Source organism: Hevea brasiliensis, chromosome 2 (genome assembly GCF_030052815.1).
Source record: "Hevea brasiliensis isolate MT/VB/25A 57/8 chromosome 2, ASM3005281v1, whole genome shotgun sequence".
NCBI lineage: Eukaryota > Viridiplantae > Streptophyta > Magnoliopsida > Malpighiales > Euphorbiaceae > Hevea > Hevea brasiliensis.
The window spans coordinates 10,661,891-10,686,212 of record NC_079494.1 but is presented as its reverse complement, the minus strand read 5'-3'; the positions used below and the strand labels follow the sequence as shown (position 1 = coordinate 10,686,212).

The following is a 24,322-nucleotide window of genomic DNA, read 5'->3' as shown; positions in this document are numbered from 1 at the left end:
TATAATATTAATTATTATAATATATTTCTTAAATCTTTTTAATTATTTATTTTTTTAATTTTAATTTTTTATTTTATTAAATTTTAATTTAATTTTAAATTAAAAAATAATATTTATAATAAAAATATTATAATATATAATATTAAATATTATAATCTTATTTATTAAAATAATATTTATATTTTATTTAATATATATATAATAATTAAAAATTAAAAAAAAAAGTTGGACGCTACTGTAAGTAGGTCCAACCTTTAAATTTTTTTTAATTAATTTTTTATTATTTAAAGGAAAGCTGGACGCTATTCAAAATAGTGTCCAGCTTTCCTTTAAAATTTTTGATGCGGACGTTATTATAAATAGCGTCCAAACCTTAAAAACGCTATTATAGCTAGCGTCCCACACTCAACTTGTCCAACTCAGCGTAATTCACCCCTTTTTGGTAATTACTTTCAAACTCACATTTTTTGGTATAATTTTTTTTTATTACACCTTTTTTGTCAAAATTCCCCAAGCCAAGCACCTATCTGCTACGAAAAAGTGCTCGCTAGGCTATATTGGCTAGGCACCCGAAAGAATATAGAAGCCAAAAAGAAAGATGATTTTTGGTTTTTTCAAGCCTAGCCAAACTGCCAACTATTCGTAGATTTTCCCTTGTCTTTGAAGAAATGGAAAGTGTTATGCTGCAAAGAAAGAAACAGTTGGGAAGGAATCCCTCGAAACTGGAAATTATCAAGCCGAAAAAATAGAGAAGACTCTGAGCCTCAACCTTTCTGAGGACATATCCGTAGTAGAACTGAAGGAGCAACAAAAGTGAGAGCATTTTAGAGTAGCCAATGTGGTGAAGGCCGAACTAAGTCGATGGTTTAGTGCATATATTGCTAAAATAGATACTCCACTGGAAATAGCTGACTTTGGCTCAGCCATTGGTACTAAACTATGTCCCTAACCTTCGAACTATGGTACTTATTAACTATTCTGTTTGTGTAGATATGATAGGGAAAAAGAAACAATAGATTGCTCGGCTCATTAAGGAGTTAAAGAAGAAAAGAGCAGCAGAACTGACCTGCACTGATCCGTCCAAAAAACCAAGGATCGATGCACCAGCTCCTCCTAAAGTGCTGACCGCCCCAACCATTGTAGGATCACCTCCTGGCCCGACTCAATCGACCAATAAGAATGTGGCACCTTCAACTTCTTCCAGTCCAATGCTTGGAGGTCCTGTGTTGACCTTATTGTCCCAAAAATAGTCCAAGAAGGGGGTGAATTAGACTTAAATAATTTTTCGGCTCTTGCTTGTAGCTTAATCCGAAAAATTGTAGCTTTGTTCAACTAGGGGCTCCTTTATATATAATGGAAGTGATATGTGTTTCAATAATGTGTCCCTAAATTGCAATTCAGGTTTCAATCAATATTTATAGTAATTTTTAACATAACATGCATTGCAAAATATTCTACTAATTTCTCAACCTACTCAATATATCCTCAAGTATATCAACTCAATCTATTCAATCAACACTCAATATCATGCATAAAAATTAAATTACACAAAAGTAAGGAGATTAAGGTTAGATAGATCAAACACAATGATTTTTATAGTGGTTCGGCTTAACTAGCCTACATCCACTCTCTCAAAGAACCCTCTTTGAGTCTTCTCTCCACTATTTGCTCTTTTAAAGGCAAGAGACCAAAAGCCCTTTACTACTTTTTCAACACCAAGCTTTTACCAAGGTAGCTTGAGCCCTTGACAAGTGCTATCTCAAGCACTTACACTCTCAAGCTTCAATAGGTGCTTGTACAACCTCTCTTAAATGCAATTTAATGTTTTAATACTCACTCTCACTTAGCTCAAACACTTTAAAGCTCTTGAATGAAAGAAATAAATGAAAAATCAAGATTGGAGTGCAAATGTAAGCTTTCATAAAAAATAAAATGAAGTAAAGAAGGTGTATTTATAGTGCCAAATCATTTTAAACCGTTTGAAACCTTTTGGAAACATTATACACTCTGTTCTAGGCAAATAGCCGTTATTTTGTCTTTTTGTGCGAAGTTGAGCAACTCTGATCATTTAGCAAACTAATGAAATTTTGGCAACAGTAGTAAACCAGTTAGCAAACTAATATTTTAGCAAACACATTAGCAAACTAATATTTTAGCAAACAAGTTAGCAAACTAATTTACCAGTTGCCTGTCTCAAATTGTAATATTTAAAAAATCTGATTTTGATCTTAAGAAAAAAATATATTCCAATAGTAACATCCAAGGTCATGATGAGAGAAAATTTTATAAAATAATTAAAAGAAAAATTTAATTTTGAGCTCCATTTGACTAGACTTTCATCTATTCTTTTTACACAAGTCCTAAGACTTAATTTCTAACTCTATGACTTTCATACCTTTACTTTGAGTCTTGGCTTTCATAATCTTGTTCTTTCTCATCTTGGATTTGTCTTGAGATGCATTTGAGTATTCTTCCTCCTTAGATGCAACTTCAAAGATTCTTTATGAATAAGAGAGAATCTACACATCACTTTAAAGTTGAGTTAGATAGATTCTGTTTGAGTTTTGTTATCATCAAAATCAATGCTCATTTTGAGCTACACGGGGTCAACAATCTCCCCCTTTTTGATGATGATAAAACTCAATTGAATCATCAATCAAGAATAAATAAAAGTGTGCGTAAGTTTATCTATATCCAAGCAAGTTAGTATGCAGAAAATACTCCCCCTAAATATATGCACACAAGTTAAAAAAAATATTGTCAACTATACAAAACTCCCCCTGAATTTATGCTACAAAGCATGTTCATAAGATATTCACAATTTCAATATGCAAAATGTTAAACTTAATAATTTGCACATAAACATACTTCCATTTTCAAAGTATAAGCACATATCCATTCCATTCTCCCCTTTTTGTTATCATCCAAAAAGGAAACAGGAGATATTAATCCAAAAAGAATCAAGTTAGCCTAAACTTAAAAGCAGTAAAGTAAACAGTAGCAAACGAAAAGAACAGTCAACAATAGTAGTAAACATACTAGTAAACTAAAAATGCAGATAGGAAACTAAAAATGCAGATTATTTTCTAATCATTAAGTCTTTTGCTCCTTCGAATAGCTTTGGAAGGCACCATCTTCTTCCTGGAAGGTTTAGCAGCAGGTGGCTGAGAGCCTTGGTCAACTAAATGCTCATGCTCCTGTGGCTCATCTTCATCAGATGGGGTTTGAAGGGCAGCAGCTAGAGTCTGGTATGGATTAGACACTGTAGACTTAGATCTTTTTTTACCTTTCTTGGCTGGAGGTGCGACAACTGCACAAGGTTGAGATGGAGCACTCTTTTGTTGATCCTTTAGAGAGGCTTCCTTTTGCTATGTAGATTCAACTGCAGGGTCCATAATTTGTTCACTCTCAAGTTCAACAGCTAGCTGATTTACAGGTTCTACAACCTGTTCACTAATATGCTCAACAGGGGCTTCAGCTGCAGGTTCAACTTCAGGTTCCACAACCTATTCACTTTCATGTTCCACAGCAGCATTAGACTTACCAAGCCCAGTACCTCCACACTCAACATTACCATGAGCAGAAACATGAGTAGCAGGAGGAGAAGAATCACTTGCAGGTATATCAGTCTCAACTTTGGTTGTGAAACCAGTTTTCCTTACCTGCTGAAGATCTGCAATCTATTTCTTTAACTCCTCATTTTGGGTAAGCAAATGACTCACTTTGTAATCAACAACATCTACAAATTTTCTCAGAAGTTCAATAGACTGATTTGTTGTACTGAATTTCTCACTAATAGAAGTTCTTAGCCCTTGAAGCTCACTCATAATCTCACTTTGAGAATCTGAATCAACTTTAGCTGAAGAAGATCCACTTTTTCAAAACGTTTCTTTCTTCCATCAGTATCAGAATGAATTTCTCTAAGCACTATCAAATCTTTCCTAGAACTCTCCTTAGAGACACTTATATCCAATTCTTTAAACAAGGCAGTCAGGAGATGTGCATAAGGCAATTTACCAATCCCATAAGCTTTACACATATTCTTGAAAATCAGATATGCCAAATTCATTCTTACTCTGTTAACAATATGCTACATGATGCACATATCCAAGTAACTCAAATATCCATAGCTGCCAGATTTAGGACAAAAATATAATTCACCATAATGTGAATAATCTTAATGTGCTGAAAAGCTTTTGTACTAGTGGACTTTTCACTAGTGGCAGTGTTGGCAGGAAAGACTTCATTTTCAAATTCAGCCAAATTAAAGCTTGGAACTCTAGCAACATCTCTATGAGTAGAGAATTTATTTCCATCATTCGGCAATTTTAAAACCTTAGTAATCAACTCAACAGAAATGACATACGCACTATCATTCAAGGAGACTTCAAATCTGTCTTCTTCATCAACTATTCTTAGAGTTCTATAGAATTCTTGGACTAATCTAGGGTAATAAGCATTAGTGCATTCACAAATGTTCATCCATTCTTGAAATTCAAAGAGTTCCTTGAATTGAAAATTTACCTGATCAAAATTATCCCATTTAATAAACTTATAATCAAGCAACGCTTTGTCAACAGAACTCGAAGATTTTACAGCACCCTTTTTGCGTTGAGTATCAATCCCACGCATTTTTCTTCCCTTTTTCTTTTCTGGTGCTGTCACAGCAGGTTCGACTACCTTAGATGGGTCAGAGGATACACTAGTCGATTCAGTTTCTGGTGTTTTCTTCTTTTCCTTCAATTTCTTCCTTAATGTGGCAACAGGGAGTTCTTCAGATGGTGGGGAGGACGATGAAGCAGCAGTAGCAGGAGTTTTTCGTTTGGTGCGAGCCATAGATGGGGAACCAAAGGCAATGAAGAATGGGGAATTTTAAAATGGCTTTTGGTGCAGTGAGGAATGAAAGAGAGATGAGAGATTTAATTGATGATTGGAGAGTGAGATAGGCATTCTGATGAATATGGGTCAATGTTAATGGCAAGAAAATTTGGGAGAGTAATGCCGTAAACCAATGCAGAGGAGAGAGAGAGTCGGGTATTAAAAAAAATTTAATGGGTGACGGTTTCGTGTAGCAGTGGTTAATATTTCTTGAGTCCCGCGCTTTTCCTCTTCTAGTGTACCTTATCTGAATTTTATTTTTATTTCAAATGTATTTATCTATCTCTATATATATATATATCTATATATATCTGACACAGCAAGGAAAATGTGAATAGGTAAGAGCATTGATTGGCGCGTAGAGAATTCAAAGCACAATCACTTTTTGGTTTGAAATTTGAACAGTACACGATACAGCAAACTAATTTTAGTCACGCAACATTAGCATACAACTTAGTAAACTAATTTCTCGAGTACACAAATAAGTTAGCTAATGTTATTTAGAGGTTTCTCAGCAAATTTATATCACAGCAAATTACTCACACATTGGATAATATGCAGATATATTAAATTAAATTTCAAACAAGTGGTTCGCTCATGCCAATTTCCCTTCTAATTTTACAAAAAGTTTCCTCATTAAGTGGTTTTGTAAAAATATCAGCAAGTTGATTTTCAAAGGCCACAAATTCAATTTTGATATCTCCATTTTGAACATGATCTCTAATAAAATGATATCTAATCTCAATATGTTTTGTTCTTGAATGTTGGACTAGATTCTTGATCAAGTTTATGGCATTTGTGTTGTCACACCTAATTGGAACAAGATTATATTTTAAACCAAAATCTTCTAATTGTTGTTTCATCCATAAAATTTGAGCAACACAACTACCAGCAGCTATATATTCTGCCTCAGTTGTAGACAGAGCTACTGAAGATTGTTTCTTACTGTGCCAAGAAACTAGTGCAAGACCAAGAAATTGACAAGTACCTGAAGTACTTTTTCTATCCAATCTACTTCCAGCAAAATCTGAATCACTATAACCAACAAGATTAAATGATTCACATTTTGGATACCATAAACCAATTGAGTGCGTGCCAATGAGGTATTTGAATATTCTTTTAACTGCACTTAGATGGGATTCTTTTGGACATGATTTAAATCTTGCACACAAGCAAACACTAAAATGTATGTCTGGTCTAGATGCAGTAAGGTACAAAGGAGAGCCAATCATACCTCTGTAAAGCTTTGTATCTACTTCTTTACCTTTTTCATCATTGTCCATTTTAATTGTTGAACTCATAGGAGTGCCCATGCTCTTCAAATCTTCCATTTTAAATTTCTTCAACATATCTTTGATGTACTTTGATTGATTTATGAAGATGCCATCTTTTATTTGCTTAATTTGAAGTCCAAGGAAGAATGTGAGCTCCCCCATCATGCTCATCTCAAATTCATTCTGCATAATCTCAGAAAATTTCTTGCAAAGAGATTCTTTAGTAGCACCAAAGATTATATCATCAACATAAATTTGCACAATGAGCATATCATTATGATGCTTCTTAACAAAAAGTGTTATGTCCACTTTGCCTCTTTGCAAATCATTTTGCAAAAGGAATTTACTAAGCCTTTCATACAATGCTCTAGGATCTTGTTTTAAACTATATAAAGCTTTAGTAAGCTTATAAACATGATTTGGATGCTCATGATTTTCAAAACCCAGAGGTTGTGCAACATATACTTCCTCATCAATATAACCATTTAAAAATGCACTCTTGACATCCATTTGATAAAGCATAAAATCCTTGTAACATGCAAAGGCACACAACATTCTAATAGCTTTAATTCTACCAACCGGAGCAAAGGTTTCATCAAAATTAATCCCTTCCTCTTGGTTGTAGCCTTGAGCCACTAGTTTAGCTTTGTTTCTAACAACATTGCCTTTTTCATCCATTTTGTTTCTAAAAACCCATTTAGTACCAATAATTGAATGATTTTTTGGTTTAGGCACCAAATTCCAAACTTTATTTCTCTCAAATTGATTTAGTTCTTCTTGCATGGCAAGAATCCAACTTTCATCATTTTGAGCTTCTTCAAAACATTTAGGTTTAATTTGTGAAACAAAGGCAACATTACCAAAATATCTTCTCAATTGTGCTCTAGTCATCATCCTTTGAGATGGATCATCAATGATGTCTTTTTGGGGATGATTTCTATGAAATCTCCATTCTTTAGGTAAATCTTCATGTTGGGGCTCATTCACTTGTAATTCTTCTAAATTGGCATTTCTTCATTGATTTGATCATTGTTGGCATTATGGACGTCTATTGTGGTATCTCCTTGAGTTTCTTCATCTTTGTCATCAATTTGTTCCATTTCTTGACTTGATATTATATTTTCTTTTCCAAACACCTGCTCATTATTATCATCAAAAACATTTTTCCTTCTAATAGAAGGGTTAGCCTCATCAAATAAAACATGAATATTTTCCTCAATAACTAACGTTCTTCTATTAAACACCCTATATGCTTTACTCTTTATTGAATACCCAAGAAAGATTCCTTCATCGGATTTGGCATCAAATTTCTTCAAGTTATCCTTCTTTTTATTTAAAATATAGCACTTACAACCAAATGCTTTGAAATATAAGATATTTGGTTTTCTTCCTTTCCAAAGCTCATAGGGGGTCTTTTTCAAAATTGGTCTTATCAAAATTCTATTCAACACATAGCAAGAAGTATTAATAGCCTTAGCCCAAAAATACTTTGGCAAATTATTTTCATTCAACATGGTTCTAGTCATTTCTTACAAAGTCTTATTTTTCCTTTCTACAACTCCATTTTGTTGTGGAGTTCTAGGAGCTGAAAAATTATGGTTGATTCCATGTTTATCACAATATTTTTCAAATGAATGATTTTCAAATTCAGTTCCATGATCACTTCTTATAGATGTGATGCAAAAACCTTTTTCATTTTGAACCATTTTACTGAAAGAGGTGAATTTCTCAAAAGTTTCATCTTTGTGAGCAAGTAAGAATGTCCATGTATATCTTGAATAGTCATCAACAATAACTAAAGCATATATCTTTCCACCCAGACTAGTAGGAGATACGGGTCAAAATAAATCAAGATGAAGCAATTCTAATGGCCTAGTGGTTGACACAATATTTTTATATTTAAAAGATGCTCTAGTCTACTTTCCTAGTGCACATGCCCTACATTGAAATTCATTTTCATAATTAATCTTAGGAAGACCATTAACAAGTTCTTTCTTAGACAATTTTGAGAGTGTATGCATGCTTGCATGACCTAATCTTCTATGCCATAAATAACTAGAATTATCAAAAGATACTAGACATGTACCATGATTAGTTTCAAAGTTATTCATGTCAAGCAAGTAAACATTATTAGATCTATTGGCAATGAACAATGTGTCATTATCTAAGTCATTGATTATACAAAGAGAAGAAGTGAACTTTATCTCAAAACCTTTATCACAAAGTTGGCTTACACTTAGCAAGTTGTATTTCAAGCCTTCAATAAGCGACACATCTTCAATGCAAGGTTTGGTTCCAATTGTGCCATTTCCAATTATTTTTCCTTTTCCTTTATCTCCAAATTTCACATGTCCTCCATCTTCCATTGTGATTTTTGAAAACTTGTCCTTTTCACCGGTCATGTGCTTTGAACAACCACTATCTATATACCATTTTTCACTTTCCTTCATCCCTTTGAAACAAACCTGAAATTTAATCATTTAGCTTTAGGTACCCAAGCAACTTTGGGTCCTTGGGGGTTAATGACCTTAGGGAAAGTTCCCTTTGGTACCCATACCTTCTTTACCTTAAGAAGATCCTTCCTAAGTGCACAAGAACTAATCATATGACCTCTTTTATTGCAATAATAACATGTGATATTAGGCAAGGAGGATGTAGATGCTTAATGAAATAATTCTTGTATTTGCCATAGTTCATGAAACCATCAAAACCAATTCCATATTTTTCATTTGAAATTCTTTGGTTTCTAAAAAGTACATCTAGAGTTTCTTTTCCTTTTGTAAATTTTGCCAAATCATTTGTCAAAGATTCTATTTTAGCTTCAGAAACTTTATTTTTCTCAATGAGCATTTCACAAGTTTCTTTTGAGATTTTCAACTCTAAATCTAGTTTTTTAAACAAGGCAATTTGTCCTTTATAAAATTCATTTTCTTTATACACATTGGACATGGCAATATTTTGTGATCTCAATGATTCAATTTCTAAATTCATTTTAGTACACTTTCTCTTGTAATTTCTATATTCATCATATACTTTAGCAAATGCAAGTTCAAGTTCTTCTACATTAGGAGGTTCATAAGAGTTTACCTCATTGTCACTTTCTTCTTCCTTTTGTGAACTCTCAACTTTCTCTTCAAATGCCATCATACAAAGGTGAGCAGTCTCCTTGTCACTTGATTCATCATTTGAAGATTCTTCACTGTTGCTCTATACAACTTTCATAGCTTTCTTGCTCTTATCTTCTTTTCCTTTCTTCTTTTTGAGTAATGGATATTTGGACTTGATATGTCCAGGTTTGTGACACTCATAACATACAACTTCTTCTTTTGAATCCTTAAAATGTTTATCCTTGGGAGTATACTTTTTCAAGAATTTCTTGTGTTTACTTCCTCTCTTCTTGAAAGCTCTTTTGAATTTTCTTGCAAGCATAGCCATTTCATCATCATCATCACTTGAAGCACTTGAGTTGTCACTTGAGTCAACTTTGAATACAACTCCTTTCTTCTTATCTTCATCCTTATTTGACTTGAGAGCAATGCTTTTCTTCTTCTTTTGCTCATTTTCATCTTCATCTTTCTTATATACCATCTCATGTGCAATGAGAGATCCAATGAGTTCATCATAGGTGAATGTTTTAAAATCCTTGGTATCTTGGATAACTGTAGTCTTTACTTCCTAAGATTTTGGAAGTGATCTAAGAATTTTCTTCACAAGTTCGGCTTCCTCAAATCTTTTACCAAGTGCTTTGAGAAGATTTACAAGATCGGTAAACCTTGTACTCATATCCGCAATTGATTCTCCTGGCTTCATTTCGAACAGCTCATAATCTCAGATAAGGAGGTTTGCTTTGGACTCTTTGACGACATCAGTTCCTTCATAAGTGACCTCAAGCTTATCCCAAATTTCCTTAGCAAATTGACATCCTGAAACACGATTGTATTCATTAAGGTCAAGTGAGCAATGCAAAATATTAATAGCTTTAGCATTTATAGAAATTTTCTTCCAATCATTGTCATCATATTCATCTTCATGTTTTGGTACTTTTGTAGTTCCTTGACCATTCTTTTGAAAAACATGTGGACCATTTTTAATAATTCTCCATGCATCAATATCTACAGATTGTATGAAATTTCTCATTCTTACTTTCCAAAATGAATAAATAGTGCCATTGAAGAGTGGTGGTCTAGTAATTGAGTAGCCTTCAGCTAGTGGTGCGGGTATACCGGCAGTGTTGCTAGATGAACCAGCCATTATGGATCACTCCAAGGTTGTAACACCCTAAGTAAGAGAGACAAGCTCTGATACCAATTTGTTGTCCCAAAAATAGTCCAAGAGGGGGGGTGAATTGGACTTAAACAATTTTTCGGCTCTTGCTTGTAGCCTAATGAAAAATTATGGCTTTGTTTAACTAGAGGCTCCTTTATATATAATGGAAGTGATATGTGTTTCAATAATGTGTCCCTAAATTGCAATTCAAGCTTCAATCAATATTTATAGTTATTTTTAACATAACATGCATTGCAAAATATTCTACTAATTTCTCAACCTACTCAATATATCCTCAAGTATATCAACTCAATCTATTCAATCAACACTCAATATCATGCATAGAAATTAAATTACACAAAAGTAAGGAGATTAAGGTTAGAGAGATCAAACACAATGATTTTTATAGTGGTTCGGCTTAACTAGCCTACATCCACTCTCTCAAAGAACCCTCTTTGAGTCTTCTCTCCACTATTTGCTCTTTTAAAGGCAAGAGACCAAAAGCCCTTTACAACTTTTTCAACACCAAGCTTTTACCAAGGTAGCTTGAGCCCTTGACAAGTGCTATCTCAAGCACTCACACTCTCAAGCTTCAATAGGTGCTTGTACAACCTCTCTTAAATGCAATTTAATGTTTTAATACTCACTCTCACTTAATACAAATCAAACTATAAAGAAGAGATGAGTTGATTTGCCAATGGTAGCTCAAACACTTTAAAGCTCTTGAATGAAAGCAATAAATGAAAAATCAAGATTAGAGTGCAAATGTAAGCTTTTATCAAAAATAAAATGAAGTAAAGAAGGTGTATTTATAGTCCCAAATCATTTTAAACCATTTGAAACCTTTTTGGAACATTATACACTCTGTTCTAGGCAAATAGCCGTTATTTTGTCTTTTTGTGCGAAGTTGAGCAACTTTGATCATTTAGCAAACTAATAAAATTTTAGCGATAGTAGTAAACCAGTTAGCAAACTAATATTTTAGCAAACACATTAGCAAACTAATATTTTAGCAAACAAGTTAGCAAACTAATTTACCAGTTGCCTGTCTCAAATTGTAATATTTAAAAAATTTGATTTTGACCTTAAGAAAAAAAATATATTCCAATAGTAACATCCAAGGTCATGATGAGAGAAAATTTTATAAAATAATTAAAAGAAAAATTTAATTTTGAGCTCCATTTGACTAAACTTTCATTCATTCTTTTTACACAAGTCCTAAGACTCAATTTCTAACTCTATGACTTTCATACCTTTACTTTGAGTCTTAGCTTTCATAATCTTGTTCTTTCTCATCTTGGATTTGTCTTGAGATGCATTTGAGTATTCTTCCTCCTTAGATGCAACTTCAAAGATTCTTTATGAATAAGAGAAATAATCTACACATCACTTTAAAGTTGAGTTAGATAGATTCTATTTGAGTTTTGTTATCATCAAAATCAATGCTCATTTTGAGCTACACGGGGTCAACACCTCTCTAGGCTATCAAATTTTGGCTTAATCTATTCGTAAGAGCCGAATAGTGAAGCATGACAAGATTTCACTTGGGTAGTCAGCACCGCCATCTGTCTTTCCGAAGATTGGAAGCCTAGATGACCTCTCTCTCTACTCTACCAACTTGAAGTTGGAATTTTTGAATAATTTTAAAGACACACTTCCTCACATCAGTTTAGTGCATTTAGGATAAATATTCATAGAGTGCTCATTAATAGAGTAAAAAACCTTATTGATAAAGAAGGGGAGCTCCTATTCTTACTAACTAGGTTAACCATATTGGGCATTATGCTATCATTTGCAATTCTTAATTCTCAAATTTACATCTCAATTTAAAAAAAAAAATTAGTAAATACATTTTTTTAAGGATTTCATAATAATATGTATTTTTTTACAAGAGCACCACATCATTCATTGATGTAGCTCAATGATTGTGAATTATGCATAGGGCATGCAAAGTCTAGCCTGTATGCCTTGTATGATTGTGTTTACAATTCCAATTTGGTATGGACTTATTCCAGCTACTAAGTGGTCGACCTTTAAGGATTGCCAAACCTAAGTCTCTAATTAGATTGTGATCAATTTGTTGTGGATTAATGATGTGGTTAATTAAGGGTATTTTGTGGCCTTTGTTATTTGGTGTTACGTGTTAGAGGCTTTAGGTATGTAAAAACAATGCTCTACTTAACCATGATTACATGGAAGTTGATGCCATAGTACAAGATGTCCTTGGTACTGCTTGGGAGTTTGGACGAGCTTCAAAGGATTTAGATACAAGTATGAGTTCTTATATGAGGAAGGAGACATTATGGATTTTTAGCATAGCTCCTCTATAGGGCTAATTTAAATTTAACACAGACGCTACTAAAAGGAGGGGACAAGCTTGCTTATGGAGATGGCTACTTAAGGACAATTTAAGGCATTGAATTAGTTTGCAAACTAGGGTAGATGCTCAATCCTAGTTGTCAAGTTATGGGCTATTTTAGAAGATTTAAGGATGGCTAAATTAGGTGGTATTTTGAGAGCTATTTTCAAATGCGATAGCCTAAATGTAGTTAAGGGTGTGTGTCGCAAGGGATATTGCGGTCGCCAGGCAATTTTCACTAAAGTGGAAAGTGAGGAGTCGCCACTTTAATTTTTGAAAAAAATTAAAAAAAACTTCCAATTTTTTAAAAATTTAGAAAAGAATGTTTTCCACTTCTAGTATAAAGATACAGGGTTCGGGGTCTGTAAACATGTGGGGAAGGTATTAGGCAACCCACATCATCCCTTAATTGGGTAGATGGATTTAAAGATGTACTCCCTATAATTAATGCCAATAATTTTATTAGAGTTTAAATTATAATATCGGTTCCTTGTATTTGCCATATAAAAGATAAAATGCATAAGTGTATGGACACTAAACGTATCACAATTAGGGTAAGCCAAATACAAGAGTAAGTGAGATGGCCTTAAAAATGAATTTTAACTCAATTAAAAATGAATTTTGACTTTATTTAATTATTTATCAAATTCCTCCCTTCTCAAAATTAGGACTCTAATTTTAAAAAAGGTATCATTTAGTTCATAAAGAATTATTATGAGTAATGACAACTCTCAATTTACCCATCATTAATCTCATCATCGGTGTCCAAATAATAGAGGGTGATATGTGTGCAAAGAACATTTCATAAAAAGATGCGTACACGATACTTATATGATAAAAAATTGTTGATAAAATTGAATTAAGATGGACTTAGATTTTCACTCTCTTCGCTTGAGACTTCAATTCAAAAAGGGAGTGTGTCGATTAAAACCTAGGGAGTTTGATTCATGAACGAGGATTTTCAGTCAATGAATTAAAGTTCCATCATCGGTATAATTAACTGTTACCTTTTTTGGTCATATTGATTCAATTTAAATTATTGATGCATTTATTACTTATAGATTCACAGAAAGTCATTTTCGAGATAACCTGCATAGAAATGCCATATTGCTCTGCACAACTATACATGCATCTCTTTCCTTAAAAAAAAAAAAAAGTTCCAACCAATTCCTAAATTTTAAATTAAAAAAAACAATAAATTACTATCCTATTTGTATACTTAATTAGATAAATTTTAGATTATATTTAAAGTTGAAACCAATATTTATGTATTATTATTTAAAAACAAAAATTTAAATTAATTCGAAAGGTGATGGATATGAGTTAAACAAAATAACAAAGGGATGCTTTGGGTTAAAATTTGGAAAAAGGTTCTAAATAGGACTCCCCTTTGTGTCCAAACATAAAAGAGTATTATATTTAATAAAATTATAGATATAGGTTTAGGGGAAGAATTCCTTGAATCCAAGAATATAAAAAGTTTTGCATTTTACAAATGTACATTTAGGGAGGGTTCAAAGAAGGACTCTCCCTTGAACCAAAGAGCATATAAAATATAAAAAGTAAGATTTTGGGAAGGATTCAAGGAAGAACTCTCCCTTGAACATAGAAAGGTATATTTAAATAAAAGATGGGATCTTAAGGGTTCAAAGAACGACTCTCCTTTGAACTTAGGAGCATAAAAGAGTCTGTTTATTAAAAAAAAAGGGATTTTAAGGGTTCAAGGAAGGACTCTCCCATGAAACAAAATAGAAGAATATTGTATTTAATAAAATTATTGGTATAGGTTCAAGGAAAGACTTTCCCTTGAACCTAAGGATATGAAAAGATTTTACATTTTTTATAAATGTAAGTTTAGGGAGGGTCCAAGGAGGGACTCTCCTTTGAACCCCATATCTTAAAAGGTTATGTTTCAAAGGTATTATTTTTATTTTATTATTATTTATTTTTTCTAAAAGAGATTTTCATGTCATGAATTTGTATAAAAAGAAAATTTTAATTATAATAACTGGTTTGTTGAAGGAGGTGAACCTCTCAACACACCAGACATGCCATCACCTAAAAACAGACTATAGACAATACAAGAATCACTTCACCATCCCACTCCAACACTCCTCTCACTTTGCTTTATTACAGTCTTACTTATAAAGATTACCCAAATAAAGAGTTTCACACGACAAAACATGAATTATCATTATAATATCATTTTTAAGCAATAAAAGAGATGATTACATAAATTTCAGAGGGGTAAGAAAATCACCATTTGCTATTACCCCAAATACAATAGAAATTACTAAAACATATTAGAACATCATAAAAAAAATACCACTAAATGACACTGATTTTCAAAGAACCCAATAAACCATGAACTACTACAAATATTATAATCACATTCCCACAAGTGTGATAATAAGGTTTTTATGATGCAGGACCAAAGTGCAACACTTACAAATAAAATCTTCCCCAAACCAAGCAAAAACCATCAAGGGAAAATATAAATAAAATGCATTCTAAGATTTGCATCACCAAGTACCCACTTACAATAGCATGATTTGGTCACGTCTTAATGGGAGCATGGCAAAAACCTCAAAACAAAATTTTACCTCCAATGACAATCGAGGGATGACACAATGATTGATTCTCTTTGGTCCATTATGCTAACAACAGGGGAACTGAACAGCAAAAGAAACCCTGTCAAATCATTTTTGAAGGAGTGAGTTATAGTGTAGCTTCCTTGGGTGAAGGTTGGGATTGTTTCTAAATAAGGAAGGCGGGTTCTAGAAGAGCTCTTGTTTTTGGGATTAGGGGTGCCTTTTAGAAAATGATTCTAAAAGACAAGTTTTCTATACTCCTATTTTCTGTTATCTAAAACTAAAGAAAACAACCTCCCCCTTTTCACAGTAAAACTTTAGGTATTTATAGGGAGTGAAAACTCTAAAATGGAAGATCAAATTCAAGATGGAAAGGAAAGGTTGAGATTTAAAAGGACACATCTAAAGGTCAAAAATTAAAGAGATCAATAATCAAGGGTGTAGATTAAATCAGGACTCTTCTGTTTTTATTTCTTTGATCAAAAGGTTAAGAATGCTACCTTACAAATTAAATCAAAGGTTGATATTTAAAAGTACAAAATTTATCTTTATTACTTTTTAATCTAAGGATCAAGAATTCATCCTCATAAATGTGATCAATGGTAAAGATTAATAAGTACTAGAATGCTTTAACTAACTCAATCTAATGGTAAAAATTTAATCTCCAAAACTAAGGGCTAAGATTGAATGAAATACTTAATTTTGTTTTTTTATTACTTTTTCATATAGTGGTCAATTGATGATGTTGTGGAACTCCTGAATATCGGGTTTGTCCATGTTAAGGGGGTCATGTTTCTTAAGTTTTACTTTATCTTGATAGTCGATCTCTTTATTTGATCTGTCCAATCTTTTGTCCAATCTCTTCAAGGCTAACTAGGATGTTCTAGGGAATCACCTAAGGGCTAGGTCCTCCGATGGTTGAGATTGTGAGCGCAGGTTCTATCTGGCTCCAAACTCAATTGGGTGGGCTATAGCTTGGTCGGTCTTACTAGCCTTTTATCATTAGTTCCATTCCAAGTTTTAGTTTTTAGGTTTAGGAGATAAAATCCTTTTAAAACTCGAGCATCGATGATATGTCTCGAAAGCTAGGAAAAGCATTAGTTATTCTCTCTATCCAATACATCACTTTCAATTTCCTAATCATTAATACTCTGACTTATATATATGTAAGCAATTTTGTCATCTTGCACTTCTTCTATCTTTGCTTTCCTTTAAATTTTCTTTGGTAGGTCACTTTCTATTACAAGCACTTTTCCGGTGATGTGATTCCATTAGCAAAAGGTAGTGCTCTTTTCCTTCACATTTCTCTCTCTTTCTTTTCTTCTTTATCGAAAATGAGTGATACCAATAGCCAGCAGAAGACGAGTCCCTCTTCCATTCAATTCTCCTGGAGTTCTGATGAAGAAGCAAGGACCAGTGGTTAGAATGATGTTGAAATGCCAATGAAACTGACTTCTAGTCTAAGCAAGGAGCGAGCTTAGAAGCCAAGAAAAGAATCTCTTCCAGTAGATGAAGTTACATCGGTTCTCTGAACTTCCGAGTAACCCAAATAAACTAAGAATTCAACCTTTCTTAGAATAAGTACGAGCTCATAAGATGCCATGGAGATTTCTGAGCTGATCACAGTTTTGAGGAAAGAGATTAGATCATCATATATAAAGAGCAATTAAAAGCAAGGTTGCGATTCCCTTTGGAGCAGTTCAATAAAGACGTACTGAACTATCACCGTGTTTGCATGGCTCAACTATATCCAAAATCATGGTGAACTTTGGTAGCCTTCCGAGGTTTATGCGGAGCTAAGGGTTTAATGCTAATCCTAAAGATGTTTGCTGAGCTACATCATCTCAAAAGATATAAATATGATGAATACTGGTTCTTTTAGGCGAAATCGAATTGTGGGCTTTTCGCTGAGCTTCTTTCTTCCTCAAAGAACTAGAAAGATCAGTTCTTTTTCTATAAAGTTGAGATCCCTATGGTTTTGAGGGTGTTCCATGAAGCTAGAACCATTTGGCTAAAAGACCTCAAGGGGAGATTATTCTTAATTAGGATGAGGAAGTAATCGTTATGGAGATGAAGAGCTAGGCAAACAGTCATCGGTACTTGAGTGCTGACGTTGTTGGAGCAGAATTAAAATGGTGGTTAATGAATGTGGTGGCCAAAGAAAGTGTTCCTTTGCGACTGTTTAACCTTAGGCTCAAAAGGGGTAAAATTCCTATCCTACTCTTTTGACCAGTATGAACTCACTAACTTTTTTCAGTGTGCAAACATGATGAGAACTGAAGCCAAGAAAGCTGCCAAGAAAAGAAAAAGAGAGCATGCCAAGAGAGTTCTTAAAAAGAAAGAAGCTGCTACTACTGCTGCTAGCACTAGAGCCAAAGAACTAAAAGCATAGAAAAATGCCCAAGTTGAAAAAATGAGTTCCCCAACTTAGGTTCAAAATGAGTCCGCTAATGTTGGATCGCCTCCCCCTCTATATCAGCTTTCAAATCAATCACCGGTCTCCACTACTTCTGAGGGTGGTTCATCTGGGTAATCAGTCTCTAGGGGTGCTGAAGTGCTGGCAAAGTCTCTAGAGAGGAACCTGTCCATGAGGGGTAATATCAACCTGGCCAGGTTTATTGCCACAACCATATGTTTCCCAGAAGATCGAGCTTGGATGGGTTTGGAAAGTATTAATGATCTCCTCAACCAGTCTATGAGCCTAAGCCTAGAGGAAGTTGCCACCCGACACATGGTGAAGGAGAAGGTGAACTTCCTCAGGTAGGAGATGTCGAAGGTGGTTAACGAGGCCATAATTTGCAAGAGCAACTTGACTGCTATTAGTGCCTGGGTTCAAGAGCTTGAGTAGCAAATGCGATCTTCTGAGGAGCTGATGGCTCAGCTACAAAAGGAACTGGAGGATGCCAAGGCAAGCTAGGCTGCTGACTTGGCCAAGTTTTTCACAGAGCTTAAGGTAAAGGAGTACGAGGCCATTGAAAAAGAAGCCAGTGCCTATGTGTAAGCCCACAGCGAACTACTTATCGAGCTGCTAAAGCAATACCTTAATGAGGACTTCTCCTAGCTCGAGAAGCTTGCCTCGTGTGTTAGAGCTGAGAGTGAAAATGAGGGGGAGGGTGATAGTGTAAATAATGTTCGGGCAAGTGGGGATTCGCCCAATGAATAGTTGTACTTTAATAGAAATAATAAATCTAGTCTCTTTTTGCTAAGTATCAATTTTACTCCTTTCTTTAATAAAAAAAATGAAATTAGATCTAAAAAAAATGATGATCAAAATTAAAATTAAATGGCAAATAACAATAAAAATGGAATTCGATTAAAAACTTAAATGAACCTAAAAATCAAAATATATAAAATTGAAAATAAAATTAAGATTAAAGTAAAAGAGAAAGCAACCCGATTGCATTTCATCTATTTTTTTTATTTATTATTACTTATATAGAGGGCTAGACAAAATATAGTGTCTAAAATTTGTTAACTTGGACAAAATATGGTGTCTACGGTATGCATTAGGTCGATTTAGTTCCAAATTGAATCGGGCTATAAATACTGAATAACTAAAAAGTGTATTGTTGTAAACATAATTGAACTGAACTTATAGTGAAATTGAATCAAACTGAATTGAAAAATTCAGTTTGGTTTGATCAATTGGTTATGACACTTTCTTTGTGCTCCATTATAAAGTAAAACTCCTCCAATAAAACTCCTTAAATCTTAACAAAATGTCCCCTTATTACTATAACAACACAAATTAACTCAAATAATGAAAAGTAAGAAATTAACTCAAATTACTATACAAAATACATCATACACATTGTTATTTTCACAAATATGCAAATCCTCAATTATTCAACTCTACAACACAAATCACCAACACAGAGAGAGAGAGGGCATGTTAAAAACTTAAAATCAAGTAAGTGGTAAGGCGAGGAGAGTAGAGGAATCTTAAACTTACAATGAAGGAAGGCAATAACCATCGGGCCATGAATTGAATGATTAAAAAAAATGTGAAAAAGACTTTTTAGGCCCGTGACAATTACTTTTAGAATTAAGTAAGTCATTATCAATTTAGTTGATCATTTAAGGCCCTGACAATTACTCCTAGAGTCCAATAAACTCTTGTCATCTTAGTTTATCCTTTTAAGTTCCTAACACTTACTCTTAGAGTCAAATAAGCCCTGGTCAATTTAATTGATCCATTTAAGCCCTTAAGAATCGAAAATTCACTTTTACAAGCCCACTTGACACTATGTGTGCTCCATTAAAATGTGAGTCTAACATGCCCAATGTCGCTAAGTCATGCAGTGCCTAAAGCTCCTTTTCTGCATCCAGCACGAGGCAATGTCGAATAGCACTGAGTTCAGTATTAGGCATGCTGAATGGCAATAACAATGCACAACACCCATATTTTCAATCATCTGTCTTCTATTAATAGAATTAAGTTGTAGAGAGAGAGAGAGAAAGAGTCAGAGAGGGCAGTAGAGAGTTTAGCACTTAGGTTACGTGGCAAGAATACACATCAACTAAATGTTTATCCGTCACGTGTAAGTCATGTGATAGAGATTAGGTCTTTTTTTTTCCAAAATTTCAACATATTTACTCTAAGAGTAATTGACAAGGGCTTAAATGGATTAACTAAATTAACAAGGGCTCATTTGACTAAAATTGTAATTGTCAGGGGATTTACATAGTTCAACTAAATTGACAAGGGTTTATTTGACTCGAAAAGTAATTGTCAGAGGTTTAAATGGATCAATGAAATTGATAAGGACTTATTTGACTCTGCAAGTAATTGTCAGGGGCTTAAAGTCTTCTTATTAAAAAAAAATTATCTTGGTCTCACCTTGAATTGAAGAAAAGAGAAGAGCAAAAGTTGGCGTTAGCTTGCAATAGAGTAGTCGGTTATGTCTAGTGAAGACAGAGATATATCGAGCTCCAATAGTCTAGTTGATGGATGGGTGGGTGGGATATGGCATTGCAAAGGCTAAGTGGGAAGCGAGCAAGCGATAGTAAATGTATATGAAGTGCGAAGACATGAGGGGAAATTGGGAAAGAATATGGCTAGCGTTCAGGAAGAGGGGGGTGGGTTTCTGTCACACCCCGGTTTAGTGGGCCCCAGCTCAAGCCCCTCTATGGGTGGCCATCTTGCTGGCGTACCCCTCTAGAGGCCGGCGATGCGACTCAAATCGGTACTGTCCGCTTTGGTGGAGTTCAATCCCTTCGCCCTGCAGAGCTAGGATTCGAACCCATATCACCTCACGGATTTGCTTCGCCTCTTACCAATTGAGCTGCAGCTCACGGATTTGCTTCGCCTCTTACCAATTGAGAATTGGTAAGAGGCCAAATGATATGGGTTCGAATCCTAGCTCTGCAGGGCGAAGGGATTGAACTCCACCAAAGCGGACAATACCGATTTGAGTCGCATCGCCGCCTCTAGAAGTGCACGCAAGATGGCCATCCATAGAAGGGCTTGAGCTGGGGCCCACTAAGTCGGGGTGTGACAATCAAAAAGGCGCTTTTTATTGTCACATCCCGACTTAGCGGCCCCCAAGCCCTCTCTGGTGGCCATCTTGCCGGCGTGACTCACAAGGTACGGTCCGCTCTGGTGGAGTTCAATCCTTCACCTGCAGAGCTAGGATTCGAACCCATATCACCTCACGGATTTGCTTCGCCTCTTGCAATTGAGCTGATCGTGGAGTTCAATCTGCCTGCAGCTAGGATTCGAACCCATATCACCACGGATTAGCCTCTTACTAATTGAGCCGCACCAATTAGTAAGAGGCTATCGTGAGGTGATATGGGTTCGAATCCTAGCTCTGCAGGGCGAAGGGATTGAACTCCACCAGAGCGGACAGTACCTTGTGAGTCGCACCGCCGGCCTCTAGGGGGGTACGCCGGCAAGATGGCCACCCAGAGAGGGGCTTGAGCTGGGGCCTGCTAAGTCGGGATGTGACAGTTTCTTATTCTTGAAGAAATTTGGGGTGGGCTAGGCTTGGAGGGACACTAGACTTGGGCTTTTGGAGGTTCAAACTAAATAGCCCAAAGGTTTGATCAGATTGATTTTTTTATTGATTTTTTGATTAAAAAACTAAGCCAAGCAAAAAATCAAAATTTTTTAAAATCCTGAACCAAACAAACTAAATAACTGAATAGAAAAACCAGTCAGATTGGCTCGGTTTGGTTATTTGGTTTAAACTGTTATATGCTATCCCTTAAGTGTAGTGCTTTTTATTTCTAATAAAGTGGAATCTCCTATATAAAATGTAAAAATATTTTAATTACTGTAATTATTACAATTATAATTATAATTTTTTTTAATAATATGAAAATACAAAAATTAAAACATCCCAACAAGTAAGGTAGATTGGTAAGATAGATTATTTAGTTTTTAGCAAGATAATCATTCTTATTCATGTGTTTTGACTTTTACTTTAGAATGGAGAAAGATTATTCATTTTGTTATGAGAATGGAATGAAAATATGAGTTTCCAAACATTATAATTCCCACTCCTGGGTATTTTTTGGGTAGAACCAAACAAATGAATCCTAGTTTCTTTATGACTATATATACATAGCTTCTCATTCAAGAAAGGGCATGTTCTGAGACAACATGAACTCAATTCCAAGCTCGCCCTATGCCAAAAAATCAAAGGCGAGAGGTAAGTCCATAGTTGGGCTGCCATTGGCCTCAAACAGCGTCAAAAACAAGGTCTCCAACTTTAATGAGTCGACGATGATCCTTTTGTACCCCTGCCAACCACTAGCATCACCTTTCTTCATCCCTGTGAAAACCTATCGAACAAAAATGGTTTTTCTGCTGGGTCTTTCTCATCTGTATTACTACATTCTGCAGATTTTCCACCCATAACAAAGAATGGTAATTGCAATAAATTGACACCAGTTAGTGATTCTGGTTTAGTTAAGGTTCTGGAGGAGAAGGATTTTGATTTTGCCTTCAACCATCTCAAAGAACTTCACAGTTGGGTTGATGAAAGATTGATCCAGGATATCATGGCCTCTGTGAATAATGATATTGATAAGGCCACAACATTGTTAGAAGAGAAGATTTCTAATGGCAACTCTACGGAGAAATGGGAAGCAAAGGATTTATCTAATTGTGATGATTTTCGATGTGAAGAAGGAGAAAAAGAGATTTCTTTGTTAGGACATACCTCAGATCTTGCTGTAGACATAGCTGATCTAAGCTCTACTCTTGAGGGTGCTTTCAAAGGTAATCACAAACAATTGAAAGATGTGCATATTGCCTATGGACATAGGCTCTCCGAGGCTGCTGCTGCACACAAGAAACCAATTCTGGGGCAGTTGAGGTCCTTGCCTGTTGAGCCTGAGTAGGAAAGCCAAGATGTTTACTTGAGTCGTTGAAGTAACGCACTAATGATGATGAGGTAGCAGCTAGGCACTCCAGGGTAGCCATTAATGCCTTTCTGAGAGGAGATCATTCTTTTGCCCACCAGCACTCATCAAAGGCTCGTAAAGAATGGTTGGATGCTGAAAGACTCAATGCTAAGGCAGCTAAGGAAATTTTGAGTATAAGAAATAGTGAAAATGATCCATGGACGTTGGATTTGCATGTTCTTCACGCAGCAGAGGCTGTTAAAGCCTTGCAAGAACATCTGAACAAAATTGAGACCCTCCTAAAGAATCAAGCAGTATCACATGGGCCCTTTATTAGCATAGACGTGGAGAACTTGGATAAACAATAGACAGGATTTAGGCAGAGAAGAGCATCATTACAAGTAATTACAGTTGTAGACAATCACAGTAGAGGTCAAGCTGTACTCCCAACAGCAGTGAGACGTTTCCTTAGTGAAAACAGATATGACTTTGATGAAGCAAGGCCAGGTGTAATTTCTGTTCGCCCTAAATTCCGTTGGAGGTGAATTGTCAGTTTACTCATGGATGTGCAGAATCATATCCTTGCGTCTTAAGTTGTAATTGACTTTATTCATGTCGAAATATCTCATGATTTTATTGAATGTATCTATTTGTGTTGTTAATCTTAGGATATTTGCTTGAAATGGAACTTCTAATCTAAATTGTATTTTATCCGAAAAAATTGGGGTTATTCATCGATTGTTTTTTAGTTTTTCATCTTAATGGATGAATGATGGGATCCTGAAACCCAACAGCAGGCACAAAACGAAAGTCGAGAGATTTATACAATATCTGATAATTCGAATCCAACACCATAGACTTGCTACAAAGAGCCACCTCCATTCAGAGGAAAATGGAAAGACTAAGTGAAATGCTATTGAGATGCATGAACTTCCCATGTGCTTCTCAACAGATCTTTAAACTCACCACCATCACCTTCTTCCTTTCCACCAAATTCTATGCCCTAGAATGTGACCTTAGATGACCTATACTGACTACCAAAGCCAAGCCAATGCAAAAGCCCCTGCCAAGGCCCTGCAAACACCAACTATTAGGAAACAAAGTTCCAATTCCAATTTACTCTTTGAACAAGATTGTTTATATGGGGATCTAAAACATTCATCAATTAGAATTTCATGAGATAGATTAACTAGATATTTTGCCTTGAGCAAAGAGATGTAAATGGTGTACTTGCATCTAGAACCAAAACATTTATAGGCATTCCTACACCACAGAACATTGAGCAATAGTAATAAAATGCTCAGTATTTTGAAGACAAGTCAGTCAAGAGAATCTCACGATAATCTGTCTAACATGATGAGTATTTTAGCAAGGCTTGGCAAGCCAATTAGGAAAAATATCACAAGTATTGTATATGAACAAGTATCTCAAGCATAATAAAGAATGAGGCATAAATATATCAAGAATGGACGACTTCTTTCATTCATTTATCACAATCAATACAATTGAATTGGTTGTCCTTACATCACTTGTAAGCAAGAGAGAACTTGTAAGAAGTAGCGGGATAGAAACTCACCATGTCAGTGGTTAGCTACACCGGT

The 24,322-nt window shown here is 34.9% G+C and overlaps 1 pseudogene; it reads left to right on the top strand.

Moving 5' to 3' along the window:
• The first annotated feature begins 21,975 nt into the window (after positions 1–21,975).
• On the top strand, positions 21,976–23,266 carry LOC110669096 (uncharacterized; annotated as a pseudogene).
• Positions 23,267–24,322: the final 1,056 nt, after the last annotated feature.